The 18,962-nt window shown below is 38.4% G+C and overlaps 1 protein-coding gene and 1 pseudogene across 9 annotated transcripts in view; one reads left to right on the top strand and one right to left on the bottom strand.

Annotated features, from left to right (window-relative positions):
• The window catches only part of RAD54L2 (RAD54 like 2), a 127,148-nt gene that overhangs the window by 73,287 nt on the left and 34,899 nt on the right, over positions 1 to 18,962 (top strand). Inside the window, exon 2 of one of the 9 annotated variants that reach the window (XM_072786050.1) lies at positions 15,072 to 15,167. The exons of the other annotated variants lie outside the window; for them this stretch is intronic. The gene's annotated coding sequence lies outside the window, so the exon portion shown is untranslated. The remainder of the gene's footprint in view (positions 1 to 15,071; positions 15,168 to 18,962) is intronic. 9 annotated transcript variants of the gene reach the window in all.
• On the bottom strand, positions 15,046 to 15,222 carry LOC140610238 (SNRPN upstream reading frame protein pseudogene; annotated as a pseudogene).

Genomic DNA, 18,962 nt, shown 5'->3' with positions numbered 1-18,962 from the left:
TATCTGGAGACATTTTTGGTTGTCACAACTGGGAAGGTGTGATTATAGTCTGGCTAGGGATGCTGCTAAACCTCCCACAATGCACAGGACAGTCTTCCACAACAAAGCATTATTCAGTCTAAAATGTCAGCAGTACTGAGGTTGAGAAACCCTATGTAGGCTTGATATCTGAAAATGATTTGCATTCATTCCCCTCTGCTTGTGAGAGCCAAGTGGGAAGGCTGGCCATTTTTTCTCTTTGTGTCTTATTTTGTTTCATGAAATAGTCAGAATGGTATTGGTTCCCTTGCTCTTGGATTGCATTTTTTAAAATGTGTTTAATTTAGAATCCACTAATGCTTTTTAGTATATTAATACTATGAAAATTTATTCTTCCCAAAGAGCAAGTATAATGAGAATTTTTTTTTTCTCTTAATCTGGCTTCCAGCATTATTTTGAAGGTGAATCACATTTTGGCTTGCATGACTTTTAAAGTTATTAAGGCCTGTTGGCAAATATATTGGCTTTCCATGACATTTGCAGAGTCAGAGAAGGCTGGTCCTAGACAACTGTCAATATGTGCCTACATATGATAAATAAACATATTTAATAAGATCTGATATACTTCAGTAGATTTTTTTATTCATATGCATTTTTTTCTCTAGTAGCAATTTTTAAAAAGATTCGTTTATTTTTTTAAAGATTTTATTTATTTATTTATTTGAGAGAGAGAGAGAGTACAAGTGAGGTGTGGGGGGTAGAGGAAGAAGCAGCCTCCCTGATGAGCAGGGAGCCCAATGTGGGGCTTAATCTGCGGACTCCGGGATCATGACCTGAGCCAAAGACAGATGCTTAACCGACTGAGGCACGAGGGTGACTTTCATTTATTTATTTTAAAGAGAGAGAGTGTGTTCGTATGAGCAGGGGGAGGGGCAGAGGGAGAAGGTAGAAGCAGACTCTCCCGCTGAGTGTGGAGCCCACCATGAGGCTTAATCCCACAATGCTGAGATTATGACCTGAGCCCAAATCAAGTTGATTGCTTCACCGACTGAGTCACCCAGGTGTCCCTCTAGTGGCAATTTTTTTTTAAAGATTTTATTTATTTATTCATGAGAGACAGAGAGAGAGAGAGGCAGAGACATAGGCAGAGGGAGAAGCAGGCTCCATGCAGGGAGCCCGATGTGGGACTCAATCCCGGGTGTCCAGGATCAGGCCCTGGGCCCAATGCAGCAGTAAACTGCTGAACCACCCGGACTCCCCAGCAATTTTTATATAAACAAGCTCATTTAAAAAAAATCAAGACTTTTGGGTTTTTTTGAGCATCTGTTATGTGGCAAGCATTTTAAGTTTGACTTTAGAGATACACTGGTGAAAGAAATGGACAGAGTCCCTGCCTTGAAGGAGAAACAGATGATTAAGTGTTGAATCAAATTATTAAAGTAACTTCAGATTTTGATAAGAACTATGTAGATGGTTGCCTGGGTGGCAGGGTGCCTCAGTTGGTTAAGCATCTGCCTTTGGCTCAGTTCGTGATCTCTGGGTCCTGGGATTGAGTCCTACATTGGGCTCCCTGTTTAGTGGGGAATCTGCTAATCCCTCTCCCTCTACTCCTATCCCCTACTCATGTTCTCTCTCTCTCTCTCTCTCAAGTAAATAAATAAAATCTTAAAACAACAACAACAACAAAAGAACCATGTAGACCATAAAGGAAGAGAAAGAGCCCCAGGGCTAAGGAGGAAGGGTCTACTTTAGCCAGGGCGGTGGTGGGAATGGTGGTAGGGCTTTCTGAGGACGTAGGACTATGCTTGTCTTTTCAAAGAACCAACTTTGTTTTTGTTTTTTGCTCTTAAAGAACTTACTCTCTATTTGATTCAACTGCTCTTATGTTTGTTTTTTGTTTTTGTTTTTGTTTTTTTAAAGTAGGCTCCACACCCAGTTTGGAGATCAGTATGGGGCTTGGACTCAGAAGCCTGAGATCAAGAGTTAGATGTTTAACTGACTGAGCCACCCAGGCGCCCCATCTCCTCTTATCTTTATTATTTTCTTCCTGGTACTTTCTTTAGGTTTAATTTCTTGTTCTTTTGTCAGTTTTTGAGAAGAAAGTTTACAGCATTGGTTTTCACTCTTTATTATTATTATTATTATTATTATTATTATTTTTTAAAGATTTTATTTATTCATTCATTCAGAGAGAGCGAAGAAAGAGGCAGAGACACAGGCGGAGGGAGAAGCAGGCTCCATGCAGGAAGCCCGATGCGGGACTTGATCCCGGGTCTCTAGGATTACACCCCAGGCTGCAGGCGGCACTAAACCGCTGCGCTGCCACCGGGGCTGCCCTCTTTATTATTTTTTGATTACAGATTTTAGGATGTGGATTTACATTTAAGTATAACTTAAATATCACAGATTTTTAAGTATAACTTAGCAATATCACAGATTTTTAGAAAATCAACTTTAAGGACACCTGAGTGGCTCAGTCAGTTAAACTTCTGACTTTGGCTCAGGTTGTGGTTCCAGGTTCCTGGGATCCAGACCTACATCAGTCTTCCTGCTCAGTGGGGAGTCTACTTTTCCTTCTCCCTTTGCCCCTCCCTTGCTCTTGCTCTCTCTCTTTCAAATAAATGGATAAAATCTTTCTAAAAATCAGTTTTACTGTATAATTTACATACAGTAAAATTCACATATATAAATTGGTAACTGTTGACAAATATGATTACCTGATCAAGGTTCAGAAAATACCCATTTTTCCAGAAAGTCCTCTCATACCCATTTGTAGTCCATTTTCTGGGAGATCACTTGAACTGATTTCTGTCGTTATAGATAGGCTTTTCTTGTTATAGAATTTCATATAAATGGAATTACATAGTACATTTTTTCTTTTTGCGTTTAGCCTCTTCCTAGCATAATATCTGTGAGATTCATCTGTTGTTGCACATGTCCTTAGTTTGTTCGTTTTTATTGTTGAATGGTATTCCAACTGCAAAAAGTTAAATACAACTTGTTTATCCATTCACCTATTGATAGACATTTAATCTAATGAGTAAAGCTGCTCTGAACATTCCTGTGAAGTTAACTTGGTTTTTAATCATTAGAGATAAGTTTTCATTTCCCTTGGATAAAATACCAAGATGTGAATTGCTAGGTCATATGGTAGGTATATATTTAACTTTATTAGAAACTACCAGAATGTTTTCCAAAATGATTACACCACTTTAGACTCCTGCCAGTAGTGTGCATGTAAGCACTTGGTATGGTCATATAGCCAAGCACAGAGGTGTAAGAGCACCTGGCTCTGGGGTTCCAAACACAGCAGGTTTGGCTACTTGCTGTTGACAAAATCTAAAGGCAGAGAGACTAATGGTGGTGAAAGAAGAAAGGAATTTGTTTTAGTGAGGCCAACATGGGGTAGATAGTGGACTAGTGTCCCAAGCTGTCTCCAAAGTGCTAAAAATACTTCCAGGTTTATATAAGGAAAATGTGGGACGAAGGTCAGTGGTTATGTGCAGGTGGGCAGTGAAGGTCAAGTCAATCATTGTCCTAGGGTCAATCACTGCCTGAGATCTTGCTGGCTCAAGACAGTTCTTACTGCTTGAAGTGTGGTAGTTTTGGTTCCCATCAGGGAGTGTTTTACCTGCATCAGGGTCTTTTGCCTTAGTTAAGAGATAAGCTGGAAAGAAGAGCTTAATCAATTAGAAAGTTTGAGGTCAAAATGGAAGTAGTTGACATCTTCTTTCAGTTAGTATTATTAATTTTAGCTATTCTATCATTGTAGTTTAAATGTGCATTTCCCTAATGATATTGAATATCTTTCCATGTATTCATTGAACATTGTGTATCTCTTTTGTGGAATATTTGCACCTCCTCTTTTGCTTTTTGTTGTTATCTTCTTATTGAGCTGTAGAGTTTTTAAAGAATATTGGGGATCCCGGGGTGGCTCAGCAGTTCAGTGCCTGCCTTTGGCCCAGGGCGTGGTCCTGGAGTCCTGGGATCAAGTCCCACGTCCGGCTCCCAGCATGGAGCCTGCTTCTCCCTCTGCCTGTGTCTCTGCCTGACCCCCCCACCCCCTGTCTATCATGAATAAATAAAATCTTAAAAAAAAAAAAAAAGAATATGTTGTAGGGGTGCCTGGGTGGCTCAGTTGGTTGTGCATGACTCTTGATTTCGGCTTGGGTCATGATCTCAGAGTCATGAGATTGAGGCCCATGTTGGCCTCTGTGCTCAGTACAGCCTGCTCAAGATGCTCTCTCTCCCTCTCCCTCTGCCCACACTCCTTTTCCCTCCACATGCTCGCACTTTCTAAATAAATAAATAAATAAATAAATAAATAAATAAATAAATAAATAAATAAATAAATAAAATCTTAAAAAATATATATATATTCTGGATACAAGTTGTTTATTAGATACATATATAGATATATATATACACACACACACTGTCTACAAGACTATGATTTATTTTTTCTTTCTTTCTTTCTTTCTTTATTTATTTATTTATTTATTTATTTATGATAGTCACAGAGAAAGAGAAAGAGAGAGAGAGAGAGGCAGAGACACAGGCAGAGGGAGAAGCAGGCTCCATGCACCGGGAGCCTGACGTGGGATTCGATCCCGGGTCTCCAGGATCGCGCCCTGGGCCAAAGGCAGGCGCCAAACTGCTGCGCCACCCAGGGATCCCTATTTTTTCTTTTAAGGATCAGAAGTTTTTACTTTTGATGAAGGACAGTTTATCAGTTTTTTCCATTGTGGTTCAAGCTTTTTGTGTCCTGCTTAAGAAATCTTTACTTACTCTAAAGTTGCAAAGATTTCCCACTATGTTATCTACTAAAAGTATAGCTTAAGCTTTTATGTTTAGGCCTTGATCCATTTTGAATTGTTGTTTCTCAGGGATCCCTGGGTGGCTCAGTGGTTGGGTGTCTACCTTCAGCCCAGGGCACGGTCCTAGAGTCCTGGGATCCCTGCAAGGAGCCTGCTTCTCCCTCTGCCTGTGTCTCTGCCTCCCTCTCTCTGTGTGTCTCTCATGGATAAATAAATAAAATCTTAAAATTGTTTCTGTATGCTATGGAATGAGGTGAGGATTGTATCTAATGCAGATGGTGTTTTGGAAAGATTATCTTTCTTCATTGAATTACTTTGGTACCTTTGTAAAGAATCAGTTGACCACAAATATGTGGTCTACTTCTGGACTGTGTTTTATATTTTTTAAGGTTTTACTTATTTATTCAGGAGAGACAGAGAGAGATTGAGAGAGAGAGAGAGAGGCAGAGACACAGCTATAGGGAGAAGCAGGCTCCCCATGGGGAGCCAGATGTGAGACTTGATCCTGGGACTCCAGGATCACGCCCTGAGCCAAAGGCAGACCCAAACCACTGAGCCACCTGGGCATCCCTGGACTGTATTACATTAATAACTGTCTGTCCTTGCTCAAAATCATAATTCATGTAGTTTTAATCAGGTAGTACAAGAATTGCAACTTTGTTGTTGTCTTAAAAAATTATTTTGATTACTCTAGGACCATTGCATTTTCATAAAAATTTTAGACTCATCAATTTCAATTGCAGTCAGATAGTGGCTGCAGTTAAAATAGCAAACTGGGTGTGAAGCTACATTGCCTTTTATGCAACTTTGGAAGTTACAGTTTCACTTCTATGTTGCTCTTTTGGTTATAACCAAGTAATAAGCCTACCCAGACTCAAAAGAAAAAGATTAGACTCTACTTCTCAATAAAAGATATTACTGCATTCATCTTTGGAAAAAACTGCCGCATTCCACCCTCTGGCCACAGTAATTTACATCATTCCCTATGCAAAATACGCTGCCTCCTTTCCTCAGGACCCCCAAACTTTCATCCCAGTACAGCATCAGTTTATAGTCCAAGACTATAACTCAGATCTATGTATGAATGTGGCTTTCAATCGTTGTTTCTTATGTTCACTCCTTAAGTACAGTTTCTCTTATCTGAAGACTTTTGTGAACTAAAGAGACCAATTATCTGCCTCTCTATCAACTTAAGATTATGGGGACAAGATATATACTCTCATTCAAAAGATGGAGCAGAGGAGGTTGGAAGAGAGAAGGGAATGAGAGGCACACAGCAATCATTGATCCATAGCAGTTCTGAAATCACTAGCTGAGCATTTTGCTAGTTTCTTGATTAGAACTCAGTATTACTTATTGGGAGCTCAATATTTCTCCAGGGATTTTGTTGTTATTCTCTAGGATCTTAGTTCTACCCTCTGAATAATCCTTCCATTTCACAAAAAGTAGCTTGGATTGCAGTTGCTGGCTGATTGCCTCTAGAAGTTTGACAGTCTAAATCCTTTTTTCCTTTTGTATTGTTTATATCCCTTTTAGTTCAGGCTCATATATTTGCTTTATAAACTTGTGTATCAGCATAAAATCCACTTCATTAGATAAAAACTGTATCCATAAATCTCTTCAAGATAATTTCTTTCCGGGCAGCCCTGGTGGCGCAGCGGTTTAGGGCCGCCTGCAGCCCAGGGCATGATCCTGGAGACCCTGGATCGAGTCCTGCATCAGGCTCTCTGCATGGAGCCTGCTTCTCCCTCTGCCTGTGTCTCTGCCTCTCTCTGTGTGTGTGTTTCTATGAATAAATAAATAAAATGTTTAAAAAAAAAAAGATAATTTCTTTCCTGGTTGGCCTTCTTGGGAGGTTGCTATAGGATAATACTCTCAGATTTTTCTAAGTTCTGTTTTTTTTGTTTTTTTTAACAGAGAAAGATCTGTTAGGCATGCCTGCAGAATCTTTAGGAGGCCTTTTGTCTGAAAAGGTCAATGAGGTATTACTTTAAATATTTCTGATATCATAACAAAGAATCTTACAGATCTACCCTGGATTTGACTTCAAGTTTTCATGTTTTTTAAAAAAGATTTTATTTATTTATTGGAGAGAGCATGCACATGATGGAGAGACTATACATGGGTGTGGAGAGGGGCCCAGGAGAGGGATAAACAGATTCCCTGCTGAGCGTGGAGCCCAGTGCAAGCCAGACCCAGGACCCTGAGATCATGACCTGAGTTGAAGTCAGATGCCTAACAGACTTAGCCAGGAGGCCCATTAATTTTTTGTTACTGCTGGTGATAGAGTTGCTAAACCTTCTGAAACAGTGTTTCTTTTCCTTTAGCTTCCTATAACATTTTCCTTTAAGCCTTCATCTCCTTGAGGCCCTGTGGGCTTTTATAAAGTCTCCTCATGGCTCTTCTAGCTTCCACTAACCACTTGACCCCAAACACGAGGCCATAGTTTTATTTTTTATTAAATTTTTAATTTTTATATACCCAGAGTAGCAAGTTTCTGTGTCACTTACTAATACTATGTCATAAGTTTCCCCAAAACTTAAATGATTTAATACAGTAACATTTATTATTTCTCATTTCTCATGGTTACTGCTTGGCTGACAGTCCTAACATTTAGGCCATCAAAATTTCCCTTCCTCCTTCCCTCTATTCCTTTTTTTTTTTTTTTTAATTTTTATTTATTTATGATAGTCACACACACACACACACACAGAGAGAGAGAGAGAGAGAGAGAGAGAGAGGCAGAGACACAGGCAGAGGGAGAAGCAGGCTCCATGCACTGGGAGCCTGACGTGGGATTCGATCCCGGGTCTCCAGGATCGCGCCCTGGGCCAAAGGCAGGCGCTAAACCACTGCGCCACCCAGGGATCCCCTTCCCTCTATTCCTACCTTCCTTCCTTCTTTCTTCCTCCCTTCCTTCCTAAAGTAAGCTCTATACCCAACGTTGGGACTCAAACTCACCACTCCAAAATCAAGAGTTGCAAGCTCTACTGACTGAACCAGATAAGCACTCCTAGATTTCTCTTGATTCAATTTTTCTTGACTATGGGTATTTTTCCTGTTTGTTTGCATTACTGGTGATTTTTAATTAAATAAGATGGTCTTTGTACATAATTATCATAGAGGCTCTGCATTCTGTGATCTTCCTCTAAAGAGTACTCATTCTAATTTTAGTGGGCAGTTCAATTACTGATTGATCACCTTGAATTTGTGAAGCCTTGGTTTTATGCCATTTAGTACCAATCTGTGAAAAAAGTTCAAGATATTTCCCAATCTAATTTAGTATAGGACTCAATCTTTGAATTTTGCAGACCATGTCAGGGCTTGGTTTTAGGCTTTTCAGGGAGGATCTAGTATAGGTCTTACTCTGGAGTATGGTTCTTACTCCTAGGGACAGTCTTTCTTTTGTCTCAGCTGGATGATAGGGGTGTTTTATACAAGATGTTAATGAGATCTTTCAACTCTGGCAAGTTTAGAACTCCCTGGTTGCCCTGGCACTGCTCTTTCTCTAGCACTGCTAGAATTTACTATCTCTATTCTGCTCTTACTGTGGCCAGATACATACAATGAATGATTCCATGTTTGAAATTTGTTGAGATTTGCTTTATGGTGCAGTAAATGGGCAATTTTGATAAATCCTGCATAAGCTGTTGAAAAGAATGTGTGATTATAATGTGTTGTGTGGGGGGGGGCACATTTAGAATGTGTGATATTTGTTTATCTCATTTGTCATTGTTGAGTGAAGTGTTCTAAATAAGTTCGTTAATGAAACTAAATTATATTTCATTCAGTTCTTGTGTGGCCTGACTGGTATTTTTTGTCAATTGGCTTTTATTCTTGAAAGAATCATGTTAGTTTCTACACTTGCTCTTAGCCAAAAGGCCGAGAAGTGATCATGTTAGTTTCTCATTATGATTGTAGATTTCTGAAATATAGATTTCTGTATTTCTTCTTTCAGTTTTGTCAATTTTGATCTATTTTGAAGCTAAGGTATTGTGTGCATACAGATTTGATACTAGTATATTTTCTTTGTACATTGACCTTTTTGTCATTATGAAACATCCCTTTTTATTTCTAGTAAAGCTGCTTTTTTTAAAGATTTTATTTCTTTGAGAGAGAGAGAGAGAGAGAGAGAGCATGAGCAGAGAGGCAGAGGGGGCACAGGCAGAGGATGGGAGAGAAACAGACAACTCCCTGCTGAACAGATAGCCCAATGTGGGGCTGGATCCCAGGAGATCATGACCTGAGCCAAAGGCAGATGCTTAACCAACTGAGCCACCTAGGTGCCCCTCCCCCCCAGTAATACTTCTTATGCTAATATCTCTTTCACCTGGTATAGATGTGTCAGCTTTTAGTTAGCAGACATTAAATTAATGTCGGTTTTTTTACTTTTTTTTTCTATTTCAACTTTTTTCTATTAAGTTTTTCATGCTAGCACCAGTTAGTTGGGTTTGTTTTTTTAATTCAGTCTAACAGTTTTCGTTTTTGAATTAGAACATTTAGTCTATTTATATTTAATGTAATTATTGATATAGTTGTGTTAAAATTTATCATCTTGGTATTTATTTTCTATCTCGTCTTCTATCTTGTTCTTTTCCTTCCTTTGGATTAAGTTGTTGTTTGTTTTGTTTTGTTTTTTGTTTTTTTAATGATTCCCTACAGGCTTGTTAGTTACACAATCTTTTACTATGCTTTTAGTGGTTATCCTAAATTGCAGTATATGTCCTTCTCTAATATAAATCACTGCTTTTATTACCTTCCAATTTCTTAGAACATTTTTTTTATTTTTAATTTTTTAAAAAAGATCTATTTATTTGAGACAAAGAGAGCATGAGCAGGAAGGACAGAAGGAGAGGGAAAGAGGATCCCAAGCAGACTGCCCTGAGTGTGGAGCTGATGTGGGGCTCTTTCTCAACACCCTGAGATCACAACGTGACCCAAAACCAAGAGTTGAATGCTTAACTGACTGTGCCATGCAGGCACCCTACCTTAGAACATCTTAAATCTGTTTACCTCTTTCCTGCCTTTTATGTTATATATCCTTATTTTAACTCTACACATTTTAAATGCCACAAACTGTTGTTTTTCTCTAGTTAGTATTCATTTATATTTCCACACCTAGACCCGTTTTGTTGTTCTTTTTTATTTTTAGGAGTTTATTTGAATAAACATCAAATCAAGCAGTGCCAATTGGAAATGGCTAGGAACACTTTTTTTTTTTTTTTTTTTTTTGGCTAGGAACACTTTTGTCTTTCATTCCTTCCTTCATTTCTCTTTTTTGTCTGAGATGATTCTCTGGAGGATTTCCTTTGGTGTTTATTTTGGATATGTTTTCTGGCAACAGATTTAATCTGTGTTTTTGTTTGTCTGAAAGTAGCTTTATTTTGTCCTCATTTTTTAAAAAAGATTTTATTTATTTATTCATGAGAGAGAGAGAGAGAGTTCTACAAGCAGGCTCCATGCAGGGAGCCCGACATGGGACTCGATCCCGGGACCCCAGGATCACGCCCTGGGCCAAAGGCAGGTTCTAAACTTCTGAGCCACCCAGGGATTCCCTTGTCCTCAGTTTTGAATGATATATTAGCTGGTACAAAATTCTGGATTGCCAGTTATTTTCTTTCAAAACTTAGAAATTTTCCACTGTCTTCTAGTGTCTTTCATGTCTCAAGAATCCATTGTTCTTATTGTTGCTCCTTTGAGGGTAATGTGTTCTCCCCCACTCATGACTGCTTGTACAGTTTTTCTTTATTAGTTTTCAACAGTTTTGCTTTATAATTTCCATAGGAATGTTTTTTGTTGTTGTTGTGTTTTTAGTTTTTTTCTGCTTTATCCTACCTGTCATCCACAGAGCTTCTAGATTCCAGTTACTATATGTTTCTAGAATTTCCTTTGATTCTCTTTTTTTTAAATATTCTGGTTACCTAGTTGACATTATACATCTTTTCATTTTTTTTCTCCATTTCTTTCTTTGTTTTTTTGCACATTTTATTATTATTTTATATCTAGATCGCCAGTGATTCTTGTTCTGTTGTCTGTTTGTCCCTCTTAATTTTTGATCATTTGATCTTGTCTCTGGCACACCTGGTAATATTTCATTGAACACTGAGCATGTTTATAAAAAATTATTGAGACTATGGATGATATCTTTAGAGAGGGTTTCCTTTTCCTCTCCTAGGCAGATATAGTGGGGCTGATCACTTTAATCCAGCAGGACAAAGCTGATTAAATGCTGATCATAGTTTAGAAGCCTTTGTTTACTTCTGGCACACCCCTGTTTCTAGAGTGTGGCCATCCCACATGGGTTCCAGCTGAGAGCCAAGATGTTCACTGGGACCATCTACTCTAGTGGTTCCTAAATTCTAATCCTTATCTTCTCTGCACCTCAAGATTGCAGAAACATCTGCTCTGCTTTTCAGTGGTTTTCTGTGTATTTTCTTAACCTCTCATCTCATTCAGCTTTAGAGTGGAGTAAATGAATGTAAATAAACTGAGTTTAGTTTTTGGCTCAGTTCTGCCTTTCCCATTTCATCAGGATTGTGGCCCCTCATGTTGTCAAGTTTTGTCTTTTTTAGTCCTATGAAATGGTCAAAAGTTCTTCTGGTTTCTTTGCTTCATATTGACAGCCCTCTATTTTGGTGACTCTGCTTGCCCCAGCACCCAGACTTGGCAAAAGAGGGGAATAAATGGCAGTAGAATGCTGGCTCATTTCTTCTTGATTTCCCTTTCTCTGGAATCTTGTCCTTTTTTTTTTTTTTTTTTTAAGATTTTATTTATTTATTCATGAGAGATAGAGAGAGAGGCAGAGACACAGGCAGAGGGAGAAGAAGGCTCCATGCAGGGAGCCCGATGCGGGACTTGATCCCGGGACCGTGGGATCATGCCCTGAGCCAAAGGCAGATGCTCAACTGCTGAGCCACCCAGGCTCCTGTCCTTTCTACTTCTGGTCCTTTCAGCATCTCTTCAATGCCTTCAAAAGGCTTTGTTGTTGTTATTATTGTTTTTAAATTTGACAACATATTTCTAACAAGCATTGGTTTGCCTCAAGCTATTCCACTTTAGTTAGATGCAGAAGCACCAAGATAATATTTTAAAATATGTATATATTCTTATTTCGAAGCTTATGATTCAGTGATTTTTAGTATATCAAGGTTGTTGAACCATTACCACTATCTAATTTCAGAACATTTTCATTACCCCAAAAAGAAACCCCATTATCCATAGGCAGTCACCCTCTTTCCCAGTCCCTGGCAACCACTATCCTACTTGCGATCTAATAAGATTTATCTGTCCTGGACATTTCTATAAGTGGAATTACACAATATGAAGCCTTTTGTGTCAGACTTCGTTAACTTAGCATAATGACTACACCAACTGTGTTTGTTAAAATATATGTAACATAAAACTTACCATTTTAGCCATTTTAATTTTTTATTTTTTAACTCATAACTCTGAAATCAAGACCAGAGCCAAGATCAGGAGTTGGATGCACAACTGACTGAGCCACCCAGGCACCTATGTTAACCATCTTAAAGTGTAGGATTTAGTGGTATTAAGTACATTTATATTGTTCTACAACTATCAGCACTATCCATAACCAAAACTTTTTCATCATCCCATATTGAAACTCTATACCCATTAAACCATCACTCCATTACTTTTTCTTCCTAGCTCTTGGGAACCACCATTATTCTTTCGGTCTTGATGATTTTAACTACTTTAAGTACCTCATATAATGGAATCATATAGTATTTGTCCTTTTATGACTGCATTATTTCACTTAATATAATGTCCTCAAGATTCACTCATACTGTAGCATGTGTCAGAATTTCCTTCCTTTTTAAAGCTGAATAATATTCCATTGTATGCATCTATCACATTTTGCTTATTCCTTCATCCATCATTGGATACGTAGGTTGTTTCCACATCTTAGCTATTTATGAAAAATGATACTATGAACATGGCTGCATGTCATGTCAAGACCCTACTGTCAGTTTGAGTATACATCCAGAAGTGGAATGGCTGGATCATACGGCAATCCAATGTTTTAACTTTCTGAGGGATTGCCATACTGTTTTCCATAGCATCTGTGTCATTGTACATTCTTGCCAGCAGTGCACAGGGGTTCCGACTTTTCCATATCCTTGCTAACACTGGTTCTTTGGTTGTTGTGTGTTTTGTTTTGTTTTGTTTTGTTTTAGTACTAGCCATTCTAAATGCATGTGAGATGATACATTATTGTAGTATTGATTTACAATTCCCTAGTGATTAGTGATTTTAAGCATCTTTTCAGGTGCTTATTGGCCATTTATAGATCTTCTTGGGAGAAATGTCTGTTTATATCTTTTGCCATTTTTGAGTCAGTTTGGTTTTTGCTGTTGAAATTTTAGGAGTTTTTTAAAATATATTCTGGATATTGATCCCTCATCAGATACATGGTTTGCACATGTTTACTCCCATTCCATGGGTCGTCTTTTCACTCTGTTGACAGTGTCTTTTCATGCCCACAGTTTTTAAGTTTTCATGAAGTTCAGTTTGTCTTTTTTTTCTTTTATTACCTGTGCCTTTGGTTTCCTGTCTAAGAGATCATTGCCAAACCCAGTGTCATGAAGTTTTCCCCTTATGTTTTCTTCTAAGTTTTATATAGTTTTAGATTTTACATTTAGGTCTTTGAACCATTTTGAGTTAATGTTTGTATATGGTATAAGGTAAGGGTCCATTTTCATTCTTTTGCCTGTGGAAATTTGATTTTCCCATCACTGCTTGCTAAAGAGACTGTCCTTTTCCTATGAATGGTATTGGTACTCTGGTTGAAAATCCTTTGACCATGTATTTGAGGGTTTATTTCTCTGCTCTCTATCCTTTCATTGATCCATACGTCTGTCTTTATGCCAGTTCCACATTGTTTTGATTACTGTAGCTTCATAGTAAGTTTTGAAATCAGGAAGTGTGTGTCCTCTTTTGTTCTTTTTCAAAATTATTTTTCCCTATTTTTGTGAACAACATTGTACTAGAACACAGTTATGTTTGTTCACTTATATGTTTAAGTATGACTGCTTTTGAGCTACTCTGGAAAACTTGAGTAGTTAAAACAGAGACCTTATGATCCACAAACCTAAAGCACTTACTATCAGGCTTTTCATAGAAAAAGTTTGCCAATATCCGAACATTTAAGCTCTTCTCTCATTTCCCCAACTGTAGTGGATTGTACCATAAATAAATAAATCAAAAGGAAAAATAATTTGTACAAAGATATTTATGCCATTGTAGACGCAAATAAAAACTAAGAACTAGTCTGAATGACAAAGCATTCTATGATATACTGATAGCCTGCCATTAAAATGATGAGTATGTGGATTATGTCAAAGAAATACTTATATGTATGTAATAAGTGACCAAAGCAGAACACAAAATGATGTGTATTCATTGGTTACCAGGATAAAATATGCAAATGTATATTAACAAATGTGGAAAAGTTGATATCTAAATAGTTTAGAGGTTAGTGCTTATTATTTTTTATCTTCTGTTAAAATTTCTAAAATTAAACAGCCATGAAGTTTTTATTCTGGAAAATCTCAAATGAAATAAAAAGAGACAGTAGTAAATGAACCCTGTATTTCTCAGTATTCTCTTCAGTAGTTGTGAATACAAGGCTAGTCTTGTTTAATCTGTTTCCCCCCAACCTTGGATTATTTGGAAGTAGATCCTTAATGTTGTAACACTTTATCGGTAAACTTCATAGTGTATTTACTCAATCTTCTCCTAGAAGCAAAAACAAAAACAAACACAATACCATTATCGCATCTAAATGTTTTAAATCAGTAATTCCTTATAACATGAAATACCCAGATAATCCCTGATTATCGTTTAAAGATTATTTTTACTGCCAGTTTGCTAAAATCCATACAAGTTCCACATTTAGTTCATTTGTCTTTTAAATCTCTTCAATCTGAACTTTCCCTACCTCTTTTTTTCTTTTTTTTTCTTGCAACTTGCTTGCAGAAGAAAAGGATTCAGTTGTTATTGTAGTTTTGTGCATTTCTAGATTTTGCTGATTGCATCCTTGTAGTCTTGCTTAACAAATTTAATATAATTCTTTTGTTTTCTAAAAACCATGGACATTATCTTTATTACGTTGTCAACTGATTCAAATACATCAATACATTGTCAGTTGGTTTTTTGCTTGGAAGTCAGCTACCTGGATGTTCTAATACTGCTTTAACCACATCTTGGTGTCTCAGCTAAGAATGCCTCAGTTCACCTGGAAATCCACCACAGGTACTGGCTGCTGCTGAAATCGCTTCGGGTACAGATGACACTCTTGGTTGCTCAGTGAGGCTGTCCTTCTGCGTTTGACTTGGACTTCCACCTCTGGTACGTGCTGTCCTGTAGTATATCTCAGGTGTAAGCGATCCCTGGCCTGCTCCATCACACAGCTGGTCACTCCTCAGAACAGAGTGTCAGGCATCTCCAGTGGCCACTCCACTCTGTCAACATGGTCCTTTTTTCCTGTATTTTTGCAAACTAGTAGTGAGATCTCAAGGTGTGTTGAGATTCAAGTAACGTTTTGGCACACATACATAATAGCTGTAGTGTATACATCCTATTGGATCACATCAGGAGGCATATAGTAAAACTTGGAATTCACTGAACTTTGTTTATACAGATGGGATTGGGAAGGAAGAAGAAGAGGTGGAACAGCTAGAGAAAGAAAGGTTCCTGGAAGTGCTTATATCTCATACCCCCAATGAGTGAAACAAATTTTTCTTTCAACGTTCCTCATTTGCCTAGTCATATTTGTTGTGGTGGTGTTCATAACTCATTCCTGAGAAAGCTTATGTAAGTGTTCATTGGTGTTTATATAACTCTGGTGATTGCTGCTCACAGCTGGCTCACGTGAAGGAGAAAGTTCAGGGGTATTTGCAACCAGATCTGATTCTATGATCCTGCATTTGGGTGGTAATAATCATTGACTTTTAAGCCGCATGTCTCATTACCTCTTTGTTGACTCTTTTCTCTTTTTCATTAGTGGCTTTTGGTAGATTATATTTCAGAATTTTAGGGAGGGCTATTTTTTTGAAAGTTAAATTTATTTTAACTAGGTTGTAAATTCACATGGTACGTTATTCAGAAGATACAAAAGAGCATGCAGTGGAAAGTTACATTTTGATTTAGGGAAAATTAATTATAGGATTTTTGAAATAATAATTTATTATCAAGAATAGTTTAAGATGTGGTACAAAATGTTTTGTAAAAACCAGAAACTTCATAATAAGCATCATGAAGCAGCAATGAAGCACTTGTAAAACATTGACTTACATTACAACAAACTTTAAATATTAGTACATCTATAAACTAAAACTCTTTAACAAATAAATAGTAATTGTTGAACCCAGAAGCTGAAGATTCATTCGAAGAATACCAGTTGGTAAGAAGCCGGTTTGGACCTGTATCCTCAGTATAAAGGGGAAACTTTTGTCTCTTCTTTGTCTCTACTATGTGTATGTGAGAATTATATATACTATGATCATTTTAAAATTGCTACTGTACTTGGACACATTCAACCCTGAATCAAACAGGAATTATAGCGAGACCGCACAAGTTGGAATGTTTGTGAATTTGTGATATCAGATTCTGTCTTCCTCCCCCCAGAAACAGACCTCTACAAGACAGAAACCAGAAAAAGGAAATACAGCAGTTGGCAACAAATTTCTCTGCCCAATAGACCAAGTTCAGACTCTAATCTGACATTCAAGGCCTATCCTCTATACTGTGACTCTGTCCTATCTGCCTACTCTCTAACTTTGCTTCCACCTGTTCCCTCCAAGTGGTTACCCAATAAATTGGCTTGTGAAATAGAAACAAAAGGCCTTAAGGCCAGGAGAACATCGAATTTCATTATCAGAACCAGGTCAGAGGACCTAGCAAAACACCAAGTTGTAGTGTGCCAACCCAGCCTCATGTAATTGTGTAGGGCAAGCTGTAGTGTTGATGGAAGTAGCCATTTAGCAAGAGAGATCCCCTCTTAGGGACTCTGCTGTCCAGCCACCTATTCCTTTGGGAGGAAGAATATAATAGCCTCCTCCTTTAGGAGGGAAAAATTAACTGTGAGTTAGGAGAGAGATGACAATAATATGTGATAATGCCATGGAAATATTAGCTCTTTTGAGGGGTGAGAGGCCTGAAGGAATGGTAATTCTTCTTAAGGAAAACAGAATTGCTGACTTTTCCTCTTGTAGTGCTTCAGGAGGAAATAGGAGAGGACTATTTGATGGGAGGATAGTAAACTTGAGAGGGCAGCCAGTGAGACTTGCAGCTCTTATGGAGCTTCTCTTTTAGTTCTTGTGTCTGGCTGGGCACACAAGCAGTAGCACCTTACTTTCTCAGTGGGTGGAAGATGTGCATGAGCCAAGGCTCCTGTTGCATTCCCAATGCTCTTTGTCACCCTGGACTCTGCTGTCTTTGGGATGTCTTTTTACAAAAGGCCTGCTGTGGATCCTGTGGTAATGGAGAGGGGACTGTGATGTTTTAACTTCTCCCTCCTGTTAATGGTATTGCATTACCCCTCATGAACATTTTTTGACTGGTGCCTCCCTTCGCCATTTCCCCTTTGCTTTTCAAAAAGCAAAAGTTATTTAACTAAAAACCTTCAGTGACCACTCAGCATGAGGGCCAAGGAAGATGCTTCCACTGCTGCTGCAGGAGAGTAAATCACCCTGGGTACTGACATGTGAGTGTTGTGTGCATTTGTGCACATATGTCCACACCCACTACCCTCCCCCAGCCCCAAATTTTACATTGGCTACATTAACTTCCTCTCCTCACCAAACGGTTGTCAGTGGAATGTAGAAGGCTAGGAAAAAAGGGTCTTGAAAGTAGTCCTCCCTGGGACAGGGGTTGATGTCTGTGCCAGCATCCAGGAAGGTTTTTGGGTCTACACCTCAGCCTGCCTTGGATAAGGGGTTATTCCCTGGGGAGAGGTAGGGAAGTGGTTGTTGGGTTGGGAGGCCCCTCCTGCTGCTGTTTTGCTTAATTAATTTTAGCCAGTATTGAACTGCAGGTATCTTTCCAACTATTCCACCTTGTCTAAAGTCTCTATTCCTTTTGCTTATGCTCCTATATCTCCCTAGAATGTTTTTTCCCCCTTGTAGTAGTTGGTGCCTACTTACTGTATTAGATTAAACCCAGGTTTCACCTTTCAAGGAAGCACTCTGCCCCCCATGCCCAGCCCTAGGCAAGGCTGGATTGGGTGTCCTTTCCCCAAGATTTGTTGCTATTAGGCGCTCACCTCATGTGTTTTCCCATGTGCATCATTCCATTGTGCCTTGGCGCAGAGCTGGTACTCAAATGCTCATATAAATGCTCATTTAGTGTGTTAGGCTAAACTAAAAGGCAAGGGGCAGGAAAAGGCATCAGTGGCTAGTTTGCAGTAGTCTCATGCAGAGAGTTTTAGAAAAAGATGTGGTCAATAGTCTCATGTGGCTGGTGGTATGTGTGTGAGGGGTATACACACAAATGCGTATTTGTAAGAAACACTTTGTGAGAACAAAGCAGTTTATGTCATTTCTCCTCCTTTTGCTTTCTTATTTTCTGATTTTTGATTAGGATAAAAAAGTTAAAGTTTGAATTTTCCACACAAATAAATATTACTACTCAGCATGGCTGACTAAGCCCTGTAGCTTTGCTGCTAGACAGTTCAATGTCGTTGGGAGTATGAAGTTCCATGGAGTGTGCAGACCTGGGTGTAAAAAAGAATATTTTCCTGAAGAGAGCTATTGACATCCCCATTTTACAAATATGGGGAACTATGGCTCAGAGAAGTTGAACTTGTGAACATAGAGCTAGTAAGTAAGTGACAGAGCCAGGATTCAGCACTAGTACTACCTATGAAGCTCATTCTGTTAACTGTCTGCTCCTGTGTTTCTTCTTGTTTATGATATACCCATAGACCAGCTATTTCTTTTTTAACTTTTTAGGGCTTTGGTTTTCAAATTTAGAATGAAGGGAGCAAAATTCACCTTGCAGTTATTAAAAAAAAAAGGAGATAAGAAACCAAACCCATTCCTTGTACCTGGAATGGTAGTAGTTCTAGACAAAGCAGCAGCTGTTTTATATGGTATTTATTACGTGTCGAGCATTGTTCCAGAGCTTCATCTAGGCTACCTCACA

Source organism: Canis lupus, chromosome 19, assembly GCF_048164855.1.
Source record: "Canis lupus baileyi chromosome 19, mCanLup2.hap1, whole genome shotgun sequence".
NCBI classification, from domain to species: domain Eukaryota; kingdom Metazoa; phylum Chordata; class Mammalia; order Carnivora; family Canidae; genus Canis; species Canis lupus.
This window is presented reverse-complemented; position numbering and strand designations above follow the sequence as displayed.